Here is an 18,167-nt window from a genome sequence, read left to right on the forward strand (position 1 = left end):
ACATTGTAAGTCTTTTAGAAGTCCTAAATTTTGAAAGAAAACTAGGGAAAGTCCCACTTTTAAGGACCTCCATACCTCAGAAATGAATAAAGATAGAAGCCTAAAATTTTGCCCATGTTACTGGGCCAAATAATATTTCCAGAAAGTATAAAGCAAATCTGAGATGGCCAAGTATGGGGCATTGATTTGGCATAGAATGACCCACTTTTCACACTAACAATTTGTTGAATTAATGTAGATGTTGTACATGTACAAATGCAGTCAGGTCCAATGTTTGGCCATACTGCCCAGCTCTAAGTTATCCAATGTGGAAAGGCTGTGAAGAACTGAGGGGTATTCCAGCAAACGCGATTAAGCCAAATCCCCACTTAATTTGACAGGTCGCAACTTTCTAAGCGAGGGTTCCATTCCAGCAATCTCACTAACATCAAGTCTCGCTGAGTTACCGTAGTAACGTATACTTCTGAACTAGTCTGGTCACTACCAGGATAATTATCAGGCTTAGCCTGAGTTGCCGCTTTTCATACCTGTCAACTCTGGGAAATATCAGCGATGGAGATATTTTTTGCCATAAACTTATCATGAATGTACAACCCACCCTTGAGCCCCGTAGAGTACCGTGCATTTTTTTCTTTCTTTCTTATTAATGAGTTAATTAATCCTAATTAATTAATTTATTTATTGCACAGTATGTAAAAATAGTAAAAAAAAAAAAAAAAAGTCCAGTAGAGCTAAGTGCCACTCTTTGCAGCTTTGAGTTCATCTTTTGTAGGTTTGAAGTCACTGGCCTTGCAATCCGAGATGAGTTTGAATCAAAATCAGAATCAAATTCATTGCCAAGTAAATTTGCGCATACAAGGAATTTGATCTGGAGTTATTGGAGCAATAAGAAAACAAAAGAAAAGAAAAACAATTCTATAAATAAAAGAGTCAAATAGACAAAACCATATTCACTGTTAAATAAATAAAATGGAATGGAATACCAATGCACATGCCAAATATGAACAATTACTGGCCACCACTTCAAGTTGGACCAATGCAATGCATTCTGGGTAAAATGTACTGATAAATTAATGTGTCCTTATTCTGAAGATTGCAATGCTTTATGCTACTGATGTGGTGAACATATTGAAGTTTCTTAGAGCTTGTTAAAATTATGTCCGTAGGTGTTTTTGATATCTAAATTATTAAACAACATGACGCCATGTGGTTGGGTTGTATTATGGGCTTCAAAATGCTGAGCTTCATGTTATTGGAGTGTAGTGATATTGGAACAATCTCAGAAATTTCTCTTGCTTGTCAATTGTTCAATTGTCAATTGTTGTGAAAATATGAAAAATAAACATGTTAAGTATTAGTCATTTTTGTCTACTCTGTACAGGTTCCGTGTGCTACAGATATTTAATACAGTAATTTTCTTTCATATTGGATCAATTTCACTCCATATTTAACACAAAAAGCAGACAACTTAATAACTGACATTTTTTTTCTGGAGTCTGACATATCACGCCATAAAAAATGTTTTTGTTTTTTTTTTTTTAAATGGAGTGATACATAGCTTAGGGTTGTTTAAATGAATGTATCACTCCATAAAATTTTTAAAATTTGTTTTAAATGTTTAGCATTATACAACCCCTGGCAAAAATTATGGAATCACCGGCCTCGGAGGATGTTCATTCAGTTGTTTAATTTTGTAGAAAAAAGCAGATCACAGACATGACACAAAACTAAAGTCATTTCAAATGGCAACTTTCTGGCTTTAAGAAACACTATAAGAAATCAAGAAAAAAAAATACAGAAAAGCTAAACGAAAGGCATCATTAACACCTAAACAGAAAAAAACAAGGTTACAATGGGCTAAGGAAAAGCAATCGTGGACTGTGGATGACTGGATGAAAGTCATATTCAGTGATGAATCTCGAATCTGCATTGGGCAAGGTGATGATGCTGGAACTTTTGTTTGGTGCCGTTCCAATGAGATTTATAAAGATGACTGCCTGAAGAGAACATGTAAATTTCCATAGTCATTGATGATATGGGGCTGCATGTCAGGTAAAGGCACTGGGGAGATGGCTGTCATTACATCATCAATAAATTGCACAAGTTTACGTTGATATTTTGGACACTTTTCTTATCCCATCAATTGAAAGAATGTTTGGGGATGATGAAATCATTTTTCAAGATGATAATGCATCTTGCCAAAGAGCAACAACTGTGAAAACATTCCTTGCAAAAAGACACATAGGGTCAATGTCATGGCCTGCAAATAGTCTGGATCTTAATCCAATTGAAACTCTTTGGTGGAAGTTGAAGAAAATGGTCCATGACAAGGCTCCAACCTGCAAAGCTGATCTGGTAACAGCAATCAGAGAAAGTTGGAGCCAGATTGATGAAGAGTACTGTTTGTCACTCATTAAGTCCATGCCTCAGAGACTGCAAGCTGTTATAAAAGCCAGAGGTGGTGCAACAAAATACTAGTGATGTGTTGGAGCGTTCTTCTGTTTTTCATGAGTCCATAATTTTTTCCTCAGAATTGAGTGATTCCATATTTTTTCCCTCTGCTTGGTCTAAAAAAGTAACCGTTACTGACTGCCACAATTTTTTTTCCTGATTTCTTATAGTGTTTCTTAAAGCCAGAAAGTTGCCATTTGAAATGACTTTGGTTTTGTGTCATGTCTGTGATCTGCTTTTTTTCTACAAAATTAAACAACTGAATGAACATCCTCCGAGGCCAGTGATTCCATAATTTTTGCCAGGGGTTGTATTTTGCAACATTTGACATGATTTAAACATGTTTAAATTAAATTAATTAATTTAATTTCCGGGTTCAACACGCTCTTTCCCAAAATACTTCAGAGTAAAGACCAACGAAAAATAAACATGTTAAGTATTAGTCATTTTTGTCTACTCTGTACAGGTTCTGTGTGCTACAGATATTTAATACAATCATTTTCTTTCGTATTAGATCAATTTCACTCCATATTTAACACAAAAAGCAGACAACTTAATAACTGACATTTTTTTCCTGGAGTCTGACATATCACTCCATAAATTTTTTTTTTTTTTTTTTTTTTTTTTTTTTTTTTTTTTAAATGGAGTGATACATAGCTTAGGGTTGTTTAAATTAATGTATCACTCCATAAAATTTTTAAAATTTGTTTTAAGGAGTGATACATAGCTTAAAGTTATTTAAATTAACGTATCACTACCTAAAAAAAGTTTTCATTTGTTTTATGGAGTGAAACCTTAATTTAAATAACTTTAAACTAAGGTATCACGCCATAAAAACACTCTGAAAACAATAAGATATTTAAACTAATGTATCGCTGAATTAAAAAAAAAAAAAGAGTTTAAATTTTTTCATCGAGTGATATGTTAGCTTAAAGGTTGAAACGCACAAGTCAGACTCCAGAAAAAAATTTAATTATGACATTATCTGCTTTTTGTGAACATGCAGGAGAAATTTATGGGATCACTCCAACATCACGACACTCCAACAGCACAAAGCTCAGCATGTTGAAGCCCATAATACAATCCAACCACTCACTTATGGTGTCAAGTTGTTTCATAATTTAGACAACAAAAACACCTACGGACACAATTTTAACAAAATCTAAGAAACTTCAACATGTTCACCACCACACTTATTTATCAGTATTTTACCCAGAATGCATTGCATTGGTATGTTCATTGTACGCATTTAGTCAATGCCAGCCTTTTTCTCTGAGTTTATTTTATTGCTGCCGTGTTACCTCTTTTCCTTATTAGATGGTTAAATTCCTCATAGGTCTCCAATGTAAGTGCCTGCTCTGAGGCAGCAAACACTGCTGCTCGCTCTTTACATTTTGCCATTGTGAATCCAGTTGATCTGTGTTCGACCTCATGGGCTGCCTATGAATGGCATGCACATGCAATTAGTCTGACTGGCTGAATCTGTCTTGACTTAGTTTGATTGCGTGAACCTAGCTCGGCCTTTATGGAACCGCTTTAGCTTCATCTCATTTCTTAGGCTTATTCAAGTCAGGTGTTTCACATTAAGCACCCCTTTTCTGAGCTTCCTTCATGGAATGGGCCCCTGGTCTGATGTCAAAGAAGACAAGGGACAGGGCAGACCTGCTTGAGGTCGGCTCAATGTGAAGTTACCCCAGGCTAAGTCAACTCAGTCCAGGTGAAGTCACCCCACTCTAGTTAAAGCAATATTTCAATTCTGATATGTTCATGTAATAAATTATTTATACACACCAGTGGCATAACACACTGTTCTTACTCATGTTCTGTAAGCAAGATGATGTTTTAAGATCAAGAAATGTAACTGTCAGGTAAAAAGCCCATTGATGGGAGAAGCAGGGCATACTGCCCAGTTCTATACATCACACTGGCAGGTCCCTAACTTTAAACTAGTCATTCTTAATTATTTAATAAAATAAGCATGGATAGCTGGAGTGGGGTGACTTCACCTGGACTGGGGTGACTTCACTTGCAACCAACATGGGTTGGATGATTTGAAAGTCACTTTTAGGTCAGAGACAGTTGCATAAACGAATCAACAAGCGGGCACAACCTCCAGATATTTAACAGAAAACAGTCACAAGTGAAAAATTCACCAGTTTCAAGGGCCATTCTGCACAGAATTGACGGGGGATTATCCTATCCCAGCCATTTATAAGGCTCCCTCGAAGTGAGACAGGCTGCTTTGCTTCACTTCATTGAATTTAAAGTTATGTATATAATGGGGAGACTGTGAAATTTATAATACAAAATAACATTGTGGGACCAACTATAAAATAATTTGAGTTACCTACAACAGAGGCGAAGAGTGTACATAAAGTAAGTCCCTTCGGCTGCTCCCTTGTTTTCACTCGGGATAGCACAGCAGATCCAGTGAAGATTATAAAATAATTTGAGTTACCTGCAACAGAAGCGAAGAGTGTATATAACGAGATAAAATCAAACAAAAAAACAACAAACTTTCGAAGCCTGCCGCCATATGCAAACAAGACCCGCGAGAGGGCGAAGTTACAATTGCATTCTGGGTAATGTAGTTTACAATTTAGTGTCATTTATTCCATTTTTAATTACTTTTTTGGTGCATATATGATGACACAATACTTATTATATATGTTTAGCATTATATTTTGCAACATTTGACATGATTTAAACATGTTTAATTTTTACTTTAATTAATTTCCGGGTTCAACACGCGCTTTCCCAAAATACTTCAGAGTAAAGACCAACGAAAAATAAACATGTTAAGTATTAGTCATTTTTGTCTACTCTGTACAGGTTCCGTGTGCTACAGATATTTAATACAATAATTTTCTTTCGTATTAGATCAATTTCACTCCATATTTAAATGTTATCTTTAGACTGTGGTTGTATCGGTTTAGCACCAACTTTTATACTGATGTGAACATACCGGTAGTGATGGCAATTTCGAAGCCTCATGAACCAATGAGCCACTGCAACACAACTGGCTGAAAATCGACACACTGCTTCGACGCGTTTGATACAGTTTGAAGGATGACATCTGCTGGATTACTTTGAGAATTACCTTGAGCGAGTGCCCTGACAAATGTTTGCATTAATTCATGACTGATGTGGTTTGTTCTTGAAAAATAATAATAACAAAAAATGTCATATGTATTATTGTGTCTTTTTTAATGTAATAAATAGTCCCTACAGATGCACACATAATGGTTTTGACAGCCTTTATTGTAGACTATATGTATAATTGTGTTATCATTCCTCAAACTATATTTGGATAAAATCTGACGGGAAAAGTGAGAAAGGCATGTGCTTCTGCAACTGGTGCTTATGTTAATGTAATTTGTAAATTAGAATAGAGGGGATAGGAGACAGTGATTGTGCAACTTTCAACATTTTTTATTCAAAAAAAGAATAATTTCAACAGTGCTGGGTTTTAATCGGTTCCTCTTCTGCCTCACTACCTCTCGAGCTTTGGAGAAGACCTGCTCGCAAGGCACTGATGCTGGCATCAGCAAATATATTTTTGCCATTCTCTGTAATTGGTATAGACTGTGGCTCATGTCGCCCAGTATTTGAGCGGGTCTTCTCTAAAGGTGGGCGATACCGGGAATTTTGGTATTGATCCGATACCAAGTAAATACAGGCCCAGTATCGCCAATATTGATACTGATACCGATACTTTATCATATTTAAGCATATCAACATTTTTGTTAAAAAAATATCACTCAACACAAATTAAAACAAAATCTCCTGAGGTAGAGGGCTGACAAACCACAATACAACAAAATTAACACACCACAACAAATACTGTAAACAGTTTCAAACTTATTCTGTTTTTCAAGTTGAACAATACAATAAAACGTCTCTACATTGTTTCTTAAATAGTGTAAAAAAAAATAGAACTTAAAAAGCAAATTAAAACAATCTTCTGAGGTTAGAGAGCTGACAAACCACAACAGAGAAAAAATAACACACCACAACAAATATTGTAAACAGTTTCAAAGTTGTTCTTTTTTTTTTCAAGTCAAACAATACAAGAAAATAATACAAAGAATAAGGAATTTCCTCCCATCAGTGCACTTCTGGCTTTAAACAAAATAAAAACAATAAGTGAAAATTAAATAAAGAAAGTATAAATAAAGAAAGAATATGTTAAGGGCCCACTGCTACACTGTGGGCCCTGTCCCCCTTTTGAGAACAAAGGATTAGAGGTTTTTAATTAACAGTATCATGTTCACAGTGTCACGGGTTGACTCGAGGAGAGTGCTGAGTGGGCGGGCCAGGCTGAGCCTACCTGCATGGCTGTTGGTTGGCGCCGCTGAGCCACGTGACGGCGCAACAACAAAAAACCAGAGGGGGGAGGGTGTGTTGCTCCATGTTGTGTGACACAGTGCAGCGCTGCTCTTATAGACAGAGAGTAGACTTTGATGAATCTGCGTGCGCAGCAGTCAGTGCGTGCGGGAGAGAAAAAACCTTGAGTATCGATTTTTTTACACGAGGATCGTTCAATATCCATACCAGCATTGGTATCGACATTATCTATATTAGGATCGATCCGCCCACCTCTACTCTTCTCTGGAGAGGTAGGGCTCCGACAAGAAGAGCTGAACCTCCACTGTGGCATCTGTGGTCACGCTGTGTGCCCTTTGGGTTGCGCCTACAATAAAAAGAAACAATAAAGTATCCTTTGAAGATTTCTTGAAATGTTTATATCATTGAACGATACAAACCAACTCTGCTGTCCAGCAGTTCCCACAGGCTATCACCGTTCTCCTGCCTCTGTTCCTCCTGTGGTGCAGCCTGATGAAGTTGATAATATGTAAGATGCAAGTATATGTAACAAAATAATGGAGTTTATCAAATGAGAGACTACCTGTGATGTAGCTGGCGCCCTGTCCTGTCGAACTGCAGAACATTTGGTTGTTAGTCTGTTTACTGCATGTGATTGGTTTCCAAAAGCTAACGTTTTGAAACACAGATAGAGAATTGTTGAAAAGGCCAGGACTCTCACTGTTTCCACATTGCAACTGGCAGCCAAGAGCTGTTGCATGTAGAGGTGGGTGATACCGGGAATTTTGGTATTATCCGATACCAAGTAAATACAGGCCCAGTATTACCAATATCGATACCGATACCGATACTGATACTTTTTCATATTTAAGCTTCATAGATCCAAAGGAAGACCTAGGATAGAATTTCGCTAAACATTGTACGTGACAACAAAATACTTTATTATCACAATCGGTTCAAATCCCACCCCTGCCACATTTCTCCATGTAATGTGGAGTTGCGTCAGGAAGGGCATCCGGCGTAAAACTTGTGCCAATTCAACATGCAAATCCAACTTGGATTTGCTGTGGCGACCCCAAGTGCAAACAAGGGAGCAGCCAAAGGGACTTACTATCACAGTCACATTTTTGTTTAAAAAATATCACTCAACACAACTTAAAACAAAATCTCCTGAGGTAGAGGGCTGACAAACCACAATACAAGGGTGTGCTGCTCCGTGTTGTGTGACACAGTGCAGCACTGCTCTTACAGACAGAGAGTAGACTTTAATGAATCTGTGTGCGCAGCAGTCAGTGCGTGCGGGAGAGAAAAAAAGCTTGAGTATCGATCTTTTTACACGAGGATCATTGAATATCAATACCAGCATTGGTATCGATATTATCGATATTAGGATTGATCCGCCCACCTCTAGTTGCAAGTAATGAGTAAGTTCAATAGCGGTGCAGTTAAGTCCTGCAGCCTTTGTTGCCAGTTGATGTTGAACCATTCAGATGAGAGGGATAACCTTTGAAGCTGATACAGTTTTTTCCGCCAACAGCTCGGTTGTGTCCATATTAAATGGTGCCAGTACATCAAGGCAATCACTTATTGTGTCATACTCATTGAATGAGAGGGGAGGTATATCTGTAGTGAGGGTTGCAAGGGCTGCTCCGACTGGTTCACGCTGCTCATACAACCTGTGGAGCATGAAAAATGTTGAATTCCAGCGTGTTTCCACTTCTTGTATGAGTTTGTGTTGTGGTTTTGTAGCTGTTTTTGAATGTCACTGAATTTTTCTTTTGCTTTGACACTGGTTTAAAAAAGTTGAAACTTTGCGCAAAGCATGGCACATTGTGCACATTTAGCAACTGAGCACATCGAATCATATTTGAAGCATTGTCTGTGATTATACAGTGGACTTTCTGTCTCAAGCCCCATTGTTCAAGTTGCACCTCCATGGCATCCCTTAAATGCTCAGCAGTGTGTGACTGGGTGAAATGTCCCACTCCCAGCAAAACACTTACTAGCTCAGTGTTGTTTTCTTTTACATACTGGCAGGTGACCCCAAGATCAGTGGAGGCGCCAGGAAATTTTTGTTGGGGGGGCTGAGGGGGTCTGGGGTAAAAGTTGGAGGGGCTCCACAAAATGTTGTCGAAATGAACAATATATAGTAAATTGCATTATAAATGCCAAGGTATATGTTTTAGTCGCCCGTGCTCTTCTGTGTGATATCAATGCGCACACATCACTTAGAATGACTGCAAGTTCAGTAAACTTGCACATAGGTATAAATAAAGATAAGTGAAGTTTTAAGAGTGGCCGTAATAAATATTTAGGAAACCTACATTTTTGGAGTATGGAGTTAAATCTGTCTCATTAATACTTGGCGAAGCACAGAGAGTGATTTACAAATATCCTTTGATTTGTACACGTGCTTTGTGATCCAGAAATACAAATTTCTAATTTGTAACTTGTGTGTGGGTTTTTACAAATAAAAGTTTATTTGCAAAACTGAAAATTCTGTTTGTGAAGGGTGATCCACCAATGCTGAATCACCCTTCACAAACAGAATTTTGATTTGGTTTGAATCATATTTGTCTAATAGATTACAATTTGTTCATGTACATGGGGAATCTTCTTCACAGACTAGGGTTAATTATGGAGTTCCACAAGGTTCTGTGCTAGGACCAATTTTATTCACTTTATACATGCTTCCCTTAGGTAGTATTATTAGACGGTATTGCTTAAATTTTCATTGTTACGCAGATGATACCCAGCTTTATCTATCCATGAAGCCAGAGGACACACACCAATTAGCTAAACTGCAGGATTGTCTTACAGACATAAAGACATGGATGACCTCTAATTTCCTGCTTTTAAACTCAGATAAAACTGAAGTTATTGTACTTGGCCCCACAAATCTTAGAAACATGGTGTCTAACCAGATCCTTACTCTGGATGGCATTGCCCTGGCCTCTAGTAATACTGTGAGAAATCTTGGAGTCATTTTTGATCAGGATATGTCATTCAAAGCGCATATTAAACAAATATGTAGGACTGCTTTTTTGCATTTACGCAATATCTCTAAAATCAGAAAGGTCTTGTCTCAGAGTGATGCTGATAAACTAATTCATGCATTTATTTCCTCTAGGCTGGACTATTGTAATTCATTATTATCAGGTTGTCCTAAAAGTTCCATAAAAAGCCTTCAGTTAATTCAAAATGCTGCAGCTAGAGTACTGACGGGGACTAGAAGGAGAGAGCATATCTCACCCATATTGGCCTCTCTTCATTGGCTTCCTGTTAATTCTAGAACAGAATTTAAAATTCTTCTTCTTACTTATAAGGTTTTGAATAATCAGGTCCCATCTTATCTTAGGGACCTCGTAGTACCATATCACCCCAATAGAGCGCTTCGCTCTCAGACTGCAGGCTTACTTGTAGTTCCTAGGGTTTGTAAGAGTAGAATGGGAGGCAGAGCCTTCAGCTTTCAGGCTCCTCTCCTGTGGAACCAGCTCCCAATTCAGATCAGGGAGACAGACACCCTCTCTACTTTTAAGATTAGGCTTAAAACTTTCCTTTTTGCTCAAGCTTATAGTTAGGGCTGGATCGGGTGACCCTGAACCATCCCTTAGTTATGCTGCTATAGACGTAGACTGCTGGGGGGTTCCCATGATGCACTGTTTCTTTCTCTTTTTGCTCTGTATGCACCACTCTGCATTTAATCATTAGTGATCGATCTCTGCTCCCCTCCACAGCATGTCTTTTTCCTGGTTCTCTCCCTCAGCCCCAACCAGTCCCAGCAGAAGACTGCCCCTCCCTGAGCCTGGTTCTGCTGGAGGTTTCTTCCTGTTAAAAGGGAGTTTTTCCTTCCCACTGTAGCCAAGTGCTTGCTCACAGGGGGTCGTTTTGACCGTTGGGGTTTTACATAATTATTGTATGGCCTTGCCTTACAATATAAAGCGCCTTGGGGCAACTGTTTGTTGTGATTTGGCGCTATATAAAAAATTGATTGATTGATTGATATCTCGGCCAGCGTCATGGACTCCGAGGGGCGTCACCCGGCTGTTGAACGACCAATGGGAGAGCAGGGAGCGCAGGCGTCTGCAGGAGACGTGATTGGTGAGCTGCAGCACATTCTCACCGCCTTTACGGCTCGGTTGGATCAAATGACCGAGCAAAATATCCTCCTGAACCGCAGGGTGGAGGCTCTCTCCGCACAGATGGCGGCAAGCGCTCAGGGCGCTGCTGCAGCTCGTCCTCCTGCCGACCCTGTGCAGGATATAAATGTTCCAGTGGTGGTTCAACAACCCCTCCCACCATCCCCTGAAGCATACATAAGCCCTCCTGAGCCGTACGGAGGTTGTGTGGAGACGTGCGCGGACTTTCTTATGCAGTGTTCGCTCGTCTTCGCACAACGCCCCGTCATGTACGCATCAGATGCTAGTAAAATAGCTTATGTGATTGCTCTGCTTCGGGGTAAAGCACGCGCCTGGGCTACGGCGCTCTGGGAACAGAACTCACGGTTGTTATCAGCATACACTGGGTTTGTGGGGGAGTTCAGAACAGTGTTTGATCACCCTAACAGAGGAGAGACCGTGCTGCTGTCAATGAGACAGGGACGCGAGAGCGCAGCCGCTTATGCAGTCAACTTCCGCATCGCGGCTGCGAGGTCCGGCTGGAATAACGTTGCGCTCCGCGCCGCCTTCATAAACGGACTGTCGTTGGTCCTGAAGGAGCAGCTGGTAGCTAAGGAGGAACCGCGGGATTTAGATGGGCTTATCGATCTCGTTATACGGTTAGACAATCGGTTGGAGGAACGCCGTCGGGAGCGAGGCGAAGGACGTGACCGGATACGCGCCGCCCCTCTCCCTTCCGGGTTCGAAAAGGGGCCGCCCTCCCCACGCTCCACAGCCGCAGCGCTCTGTGGGGCAACAGCTCCCCCTGCTGACGTTGTTAGGGAAACGCACAGGGCCAAAATGAGGAGGCTGATCCGTGGAGAGTGTTTTCTCTGCAGCTCAACTGAGCACACACAGAAAAACTGCCCCAAACGGCCACAACAAAAACCGCCCTCAGAGACTGGGCTAAGGGGGGGGTCAAAACATTCACGTGAGACACACACAGATTGCCACACGACTCCCAGTTACAATCCTGAGCGGGGATTTAACCCTTCAACCCCCAGCACTGGTGGACACGGGGTCAGAAGGGAACCTGCTAGACAGTAGATGGGCAAGGGAGGTAGGGCTCCCTCTGGTGGTGCTTCCTTCGCCATTGCAGGTGCGGGCACTAGATGGCACCCTCCTCCCTTTAATCACACACAAGACACAACCAGTAACTCTGGTGGTGTCTGGAAACCATCGGGAGGAGATTGAGTTTTTTGTAACTCCTTCTACCTCCCGCGTGATTTTGGGCTTCCCATGGATGTTGAAGCACAATCCCCGGATTGATTGGCCGTCTGGGGTGGTGGTTCAGTGGAGCGAAACCTGCCATCGGGTGTGTTTAGGATCCTCGGTTCCTCCCGGTTTACAGGCTAAGGAGGAGGTCAAAGTCCCTCCCAATCTGACGGCAGTGCCGGTTGAGTACCACGATCTTGCTGACGTCTTCAGCAAGGATCTGGCACTCACCCTTCCCCCGCACCGTCCGTACGATTGTGCCATTGATTTGGTTCCAGGCGCTGAGTTTCCGTCCAGCAGGCTGTACAACCTCTCACGACCTGAGCGTGAATCAATGGAGACCTACATCCGGGACTCATTAGCTGCCGGGCTGATCCGGAACTCCACCTCCCCGATGGGGGCAGGTTTCTTTTTTGTGGGCAAGAAAGATGGCGGACTCCGTCCATGCATTGATTTCAGGGGGCTGAATGAGATTACGGTTCGCAACCGATACCCGTTGCCATTGTTGGATTCCGTGTTCACCCCCCTGCATGGAGCCAAAATCTTTACTAAGCTGGATCTTAGAAATGCGTATCACCTGGTTCGGATCCGGAAGGGAGACGAATGGAAGACGGCATTTAACACCCCGTTAGGTCACTTTGAGTACCTGGTCATGCCGTTCGGCCTCACCAACGCCCCCGCGACGTTCCAAGCCTTGGTTAACGACGTCTTGCGGGACTTCCTGCACCGATTCGTCTTCGTATATCTGGACGATATTGTCATCTTTTCTCTGGATCCAGAGGCCCATGTCCAGCATGTACATCAGGTCCTGCAGCGGTTATTAGAGAACCGACTGTTTGTGAAGGGCGAGAAGTGTGAGTTTCACCGCACGTCTTTGTCCTTCCTGGGGTTTATCATCTCCTCTAACTCCGTCACCCCTGATCTGGCCAAGGTTGCGGCGGTGAGAGATTGGCCCCAACCAACAAGCCGTAGGAAGCTGCAACAGTTCCTCAGCTTCACTAATTTCTATAGGAGGTTCATTAAGGGCTACAGTCAGGTAGTTGGCCCCCTGACAGCCCTGACCTCTCCAAAAGTCCCCTTCACCTGGTCGGATTGGTGCGAAGCCGCGTTCAAGGAGTTGAAACGACGGTTCTCTACTGCGCCAGTTTTGGTGCAGCCTGACCCTAGCCGCCAGTTCGTGGTTGAAGTGGACGCCTCTGACTCAGGGATGGGAGCCGTGCTATCCCAGAGCGGAGAGACCGATAAGGTTCTTCACCCGTGTGCCTACTTTTCTCACAGGTTGACCCCAGCTGAACGGAACTATGACGTCGGCAATCAAGAACTCCTTGCAGTGAAAGAGGCTCTTGAGGAGTGGAGACACCTGTTGGAGGGAGCGTCTGTGCCATTCACGGTTTTCACTGACCATCGGAACCTGGAGTATATCAGGACCGCCAAGCGGCTGAACCCCAGGCAAGCCCGCTGGTCACTGTTCTTCGGACGTTTTGACTTCCGGATCACCTATCGCCCCGGGACCAAGAACCAGAGATCGGATGCCTTGTCCCGGGTACACGAAGACGAAGTCAAAACGGTGCTGTCGGATCCACCGGTGCCCATCATCCCGGAGTCCACTATCGTGGCCACCCTCACCTGGGACGTGGAGAAGACCGTCCGGGAGGCCCTGGCACGGAGCCCGGACCCCGGAACCGGTCCGAAGAACCGTCCCACCAGAGGCCAGAGCTGCAGTCTTGGACTTCTGTCATGGTTCCAAGCTCTCCTGTCATCCAGGGGTGCGAAGGACCGTGGCAGTTGTCCGGCAGCGCTTCTGGTGGGCGTCTATGGAGGCCAACGTCCGGGAGTACATCCAGACCTGCACCACCTGTGCCAGGGGCAAGGCTGACCACAAGAGGTCCCAAGGGCTTCTCCAGCCACTTCCTGTGCCTCATCGCCCCTGGTCCCATATCGGCCTGGATTTCGTCACGGGCCTCCCGCCGTCCCAGGGCAACACCACCATCTTCACGATAGTGGACCGATTCTCCAAGGTGGCCCACTTCGTGGCCCTCCCGAAGCTCCCAACAGCCCAGGAGACAGCAGACCTCCTGGTCCACCACGTCGTCCGTCTGCATGGGATACCCACCAACATCGTCTCTGATCGTGGTCCCCAGTTCTCCTCACACGTCTGGAGGAGCTTCTGCCGGGAACTGGGGGCCACTGTGAGCCTCTCGTCCGGGTATCACCCGCAGACCAATGGACAGGCAGAACGGGCCAATCAGGAGTTGGAGCAAGCCCTGCGCTGCGTAACATCCGCACACCTGACGGCCTGGAGTGAACATCTGGCCTGGATCGAGTATGCGCATAACAGCCAGGTGTCCTCTGCCACCGGCCTCTCCCCGTTTGAGGTGTGTTTGGGGTATCAGCCCCCATTGTTTCCCGTGGTGGAGGGAGAGGTCGGTGTGCCCTCGGTCCAGGCCCACCTGCGGAAGTGCCGTCGGGTGTGGCGCTCCGCCCGTTCTGCCTTGTTGAAGGCCCGGACGAGGGCGAAGACCCATGCGGACCGCTGGCGATCCCCGGCCCCTGCTTACCAGCCCGGGCAGGAGGTGTGGCTGTCCACGAAGGACATCCCCCTCCAAGTGGACTCCCCCAAGTTGATGGACCGTTACATTGGACCTTTCAAGATCCTCAAAATCCTCAGTCCTGCCGCAGTGAAGCTCCGACTCCCAGCTTCACTGCAGATCCACCCGGTTTTTCATGTGTCCAGACTCAAGCCTCACCACACCTCACCCCTCTGTGCTCCCGGTCCGGCGCCGCCTCCTGCCCGGATCATTGACGGGGAGCCGGCTTGGATGGTGCGCCGGCTCCTGGACGTCCGTCGAATGGGCCGGGGGTTCCAGTATTTGGTGGACTGGGAAGGGTATGGACCCGAAGAACACTCCTGGGTGAAGAGGAGCTTCATCCTGGACCCGGCCCTCCTGGCCGATTTCTACCGCAGGCACCCGAACAAGCCTGGTCGGGCGCCAGGAGGCGCCCGTTGAGGGGGGGGTCCTGTTGTGTGGGCCGCCAGAAGAGGATGTACTGCTGGCCCACCACCAAAGGGCGCCCTGCCTGAAGTGCGGGCTTCAGGCACGAGAGGGCGCTGCCGCCACGGACACAGCCGGGAGTGACAGCTGTCACTCATTAATTCCTGACAGCTGTCACACATTCTTCATCATCGCACTCCATAAAGACCAGACGTCATCTCCACCTCGTTGCCGAGATATCGTACTTCCTTGGAGGTAATATCCTCAGCCGTTTCTTTTGCAATATATCTGTATATTGTGAGTGTTTGCAGGAGTACCGGTTCCTTTTTCTGTGGAAGCTGAGTGAGTGCAGGACGGCACTCTTTTCCTCTGAGGAATTACTGCGGTACTCTACTGAATATTGAGTGAGAGGTAGAGGTGGCATTCCCACCGTTGTTGTTACTGGGTGTACACACACCCACACTTGACTGTCTTTGTTCTCGCCAGCAGTACCACATCAGACAGTCGGGGACGGTGATCACCTGGGAATTCGGGACTTGGCGGCTCCAGTATTCACCAGGTTCTGTGGCAGCGGAAATCGTGTGGTTCCGGCTCTTCTCAGGACGGACGTCTTCTATCCTCGAGCCTGCCCACACGTCACCTTTGTGATTTGACTGTAATTATATTCTGAGATTGTCTGCATTTCGTTGTGCACGTTTCACAACATTAAATTGTTACTTTTTGGCTCATCTATTGGCCGTTCATTTGTGCCCCCTGTTGTGGGTCCGTGTCACTACACTTTCACAACAGTATTGTTACTGTACGTCAGCTCTTGAGCACAAATGAAGCACTTGACCTTATTGGGGCTTATTAGATCAAAGTGCTCCCAAGCAATTGATCATGCTCTTTTTGGCACTGGCTCCTTCATGTCCCTTCCTCACCACTACTCACTCTCTCACACACACTGTTGGCAGTAAGCTCTAACGCTATTGGTCAGTGGGAACTGATCCAATATAACTTTTGGTCCTAGCCTTTTGGGATCCTTTTTGGATCAAACATAACTTTCTGGCTCCAAGCATGCCAAAATACAGGTAAATGATGGACAGAAAGGCTAAGCTGTGATTGGAAAAATCAACAGCAAGAAATCAGACTTGAAATAGCTTGAGGCTAAATACATCCAATAAAAATAGAGAACATATAAATAAAAATAGAGAATATATATATATCTTTCTATAGCGATCTGCACAACCTTCTACAGCGCGTCGACACCCAGGACAAGCTCCTCATCATGGGAGATTTCAACGCCAGAGTGGGCCGTGACTCTGATGTATGGAAGGACGTGCTAGGGAAACATGGCATAGGCAGCAGTAATGACATTGGCCGCCTGCTGCTGGAGTTCTGCTCTGCACATGACTTGACGATCACCAACAGCCTGTTCCAACAGAAAGAGAGATTCAAAGCAACCTGGAGACACCCACGCTCCAAACACTGGCACCTTCTGGACTACGTTCTGACGCGACAGCGTTATAGCAGAGACGTACTACATACCAGGGTGATGCCTAGCGCGGATTGCTATACGGATCATCGCTTGGTCCGTTCCAAGATTGCTTTCACTTTCAAGCCCCCTCCTAAGAAGAAAGGCCCACAGTTTAAGAAGCTACAAGTCCACAAGCTGCAAGACATAGACACAAAAATGGAGTTCCAGGCCAAACTAGAGGAGAGACTGGGTGGAGAAGAAGGCCTGCCTGACGACCCTGAACAACAGTGGATGAGATTAAAGACCATCCTTCAGGAGACAGCAGCAGAAGTAGTGGGCTTCTCAGCCAGGAAAAATAAAGACTGGTTTGATGAGTCTGATGCACGGATCCAGGAACTACTAGAAAAGAAACGTGCTTGCCACAAGACTTTTTTAGCTAAACCTGATGACCACTCTGCCAAGACAGCTTACAGAAATGCCTGCTCCACACTGCAAAGCAAGCTCCGCATACTGCAGAATGACTGGTGGCTAGCTTTTGCGGAGAAGACACAACAACATGCCGATGCCGGAGACATGCGCTCCTTTTATGAAGCACTTAAGACCATCCATGGGCCAGCACATCAAGTGCAAGCACCCCTGCGCTCCTCAGATGGCTCCACCCTTCTGACGGACAAAGAAACCATTATGCAGCGTTGGTCAGAACACTTTGAAAACCTCTTCAGTGACAAGCGCACTGTGCAAGAGTCATCAATCGAGAAGATTCCCCAGGTGGAGGTGAAATGGGAACTTGATGACCCCCCAACACTTGAAGAGATCCGAAAGGCCACCACGCAGCTGAATCCAGGGAAGTCTCCTGGCATAGATGGCATCCCAGCAGAGGTGTACCAAAATGGAGGTGAGGCAGTCCTCGACAAGCTTCAGATTCTCTTCTCCAGTTGCTGGGAAAAGGAAATGGTTCCACATGACCTTCGGGATGCGGCCATTGTCTCCCTGTACAAGAACAAGGGCGACAAGTCCTACTGTTCTAATTACCGGGGCATCACTCTCCTCTCAATAGCAGGTAAGATTTTGGCTCGAGTGCTGCTCAATAGGCTTACCCCTACCATAGCGCATGAAAATACTCCAGAGAGTCAGTGCGGATTTCGGGCCAACAGGGGAAGCACCGACATGATCTTCGTCCTGAGACAGATCCAGGAGAAGTGCAGAGAACAGAACATGGCCCTTTATGCAGCCTTCATAGACCCAACCAAGGCTTTTGACATGGTCAGTCATGAGGGTTTGTGGAAGATTCTTGCACACCTTGGCTGCCCTCCAAAGCTCCTCACCATCATCCGCCAGCTGCATGAAGGCCAGATGGGACAAGTGAAGTACAACGGGACTCTGTCCGGCAGCTTCCCCATCTCAAATGGCGTCAAACAAGGTTGCATCCTCGCGCCCACTCTGTTCTTCATCTTCTTCAGCATGATGCTTCGTGAGGCCAAAGAAGACTTGACAGACGGCATCTATATCCGCTTCAGATCTGACGGAAGTCTGTTTAACTTGCAGCGCCTTCTGTCCCACACTAAGATC

General features: G+C 44.8%; 1 protein-coding gene across 1 annotated transcript in view; it reads right to left on the reverse strand.

Moving 5' to 3' along the window:
• cenpj (centromere protein J) overlaps positions 1-4,924 on the reverse strand; it is a 67,259-nt gene extending 62,335 nt beyond the window's left edge. The window contains exon 1 of the mRNA XM_034187040.1: positions 4,799-4,924. The gene's annotated coding sequence lies outside the window, so the exon portion shown is untranslated. The remainder of the gene's footprint in view (positions 1-4,798) is intronic.
• Positions 4,925-18,167: the final 13,243 nt, after the last annotated feature.

The sequence above is a fragment of the Thalassophryne amazonica genome, chromosome 14, assembly GCF_902500255.1.
Source record: "Thalassophryne amazonica chromosome 14, fThaAma1.1, whole genome shotgun sequence".
Classification (NCBI taxonomy): Eukaryota; Metazoa; Chordata; class Actinopteri; order Batrachoidiformes; family Batrachoididae; genus Thalassophryne; species Thalassophryne amazonica.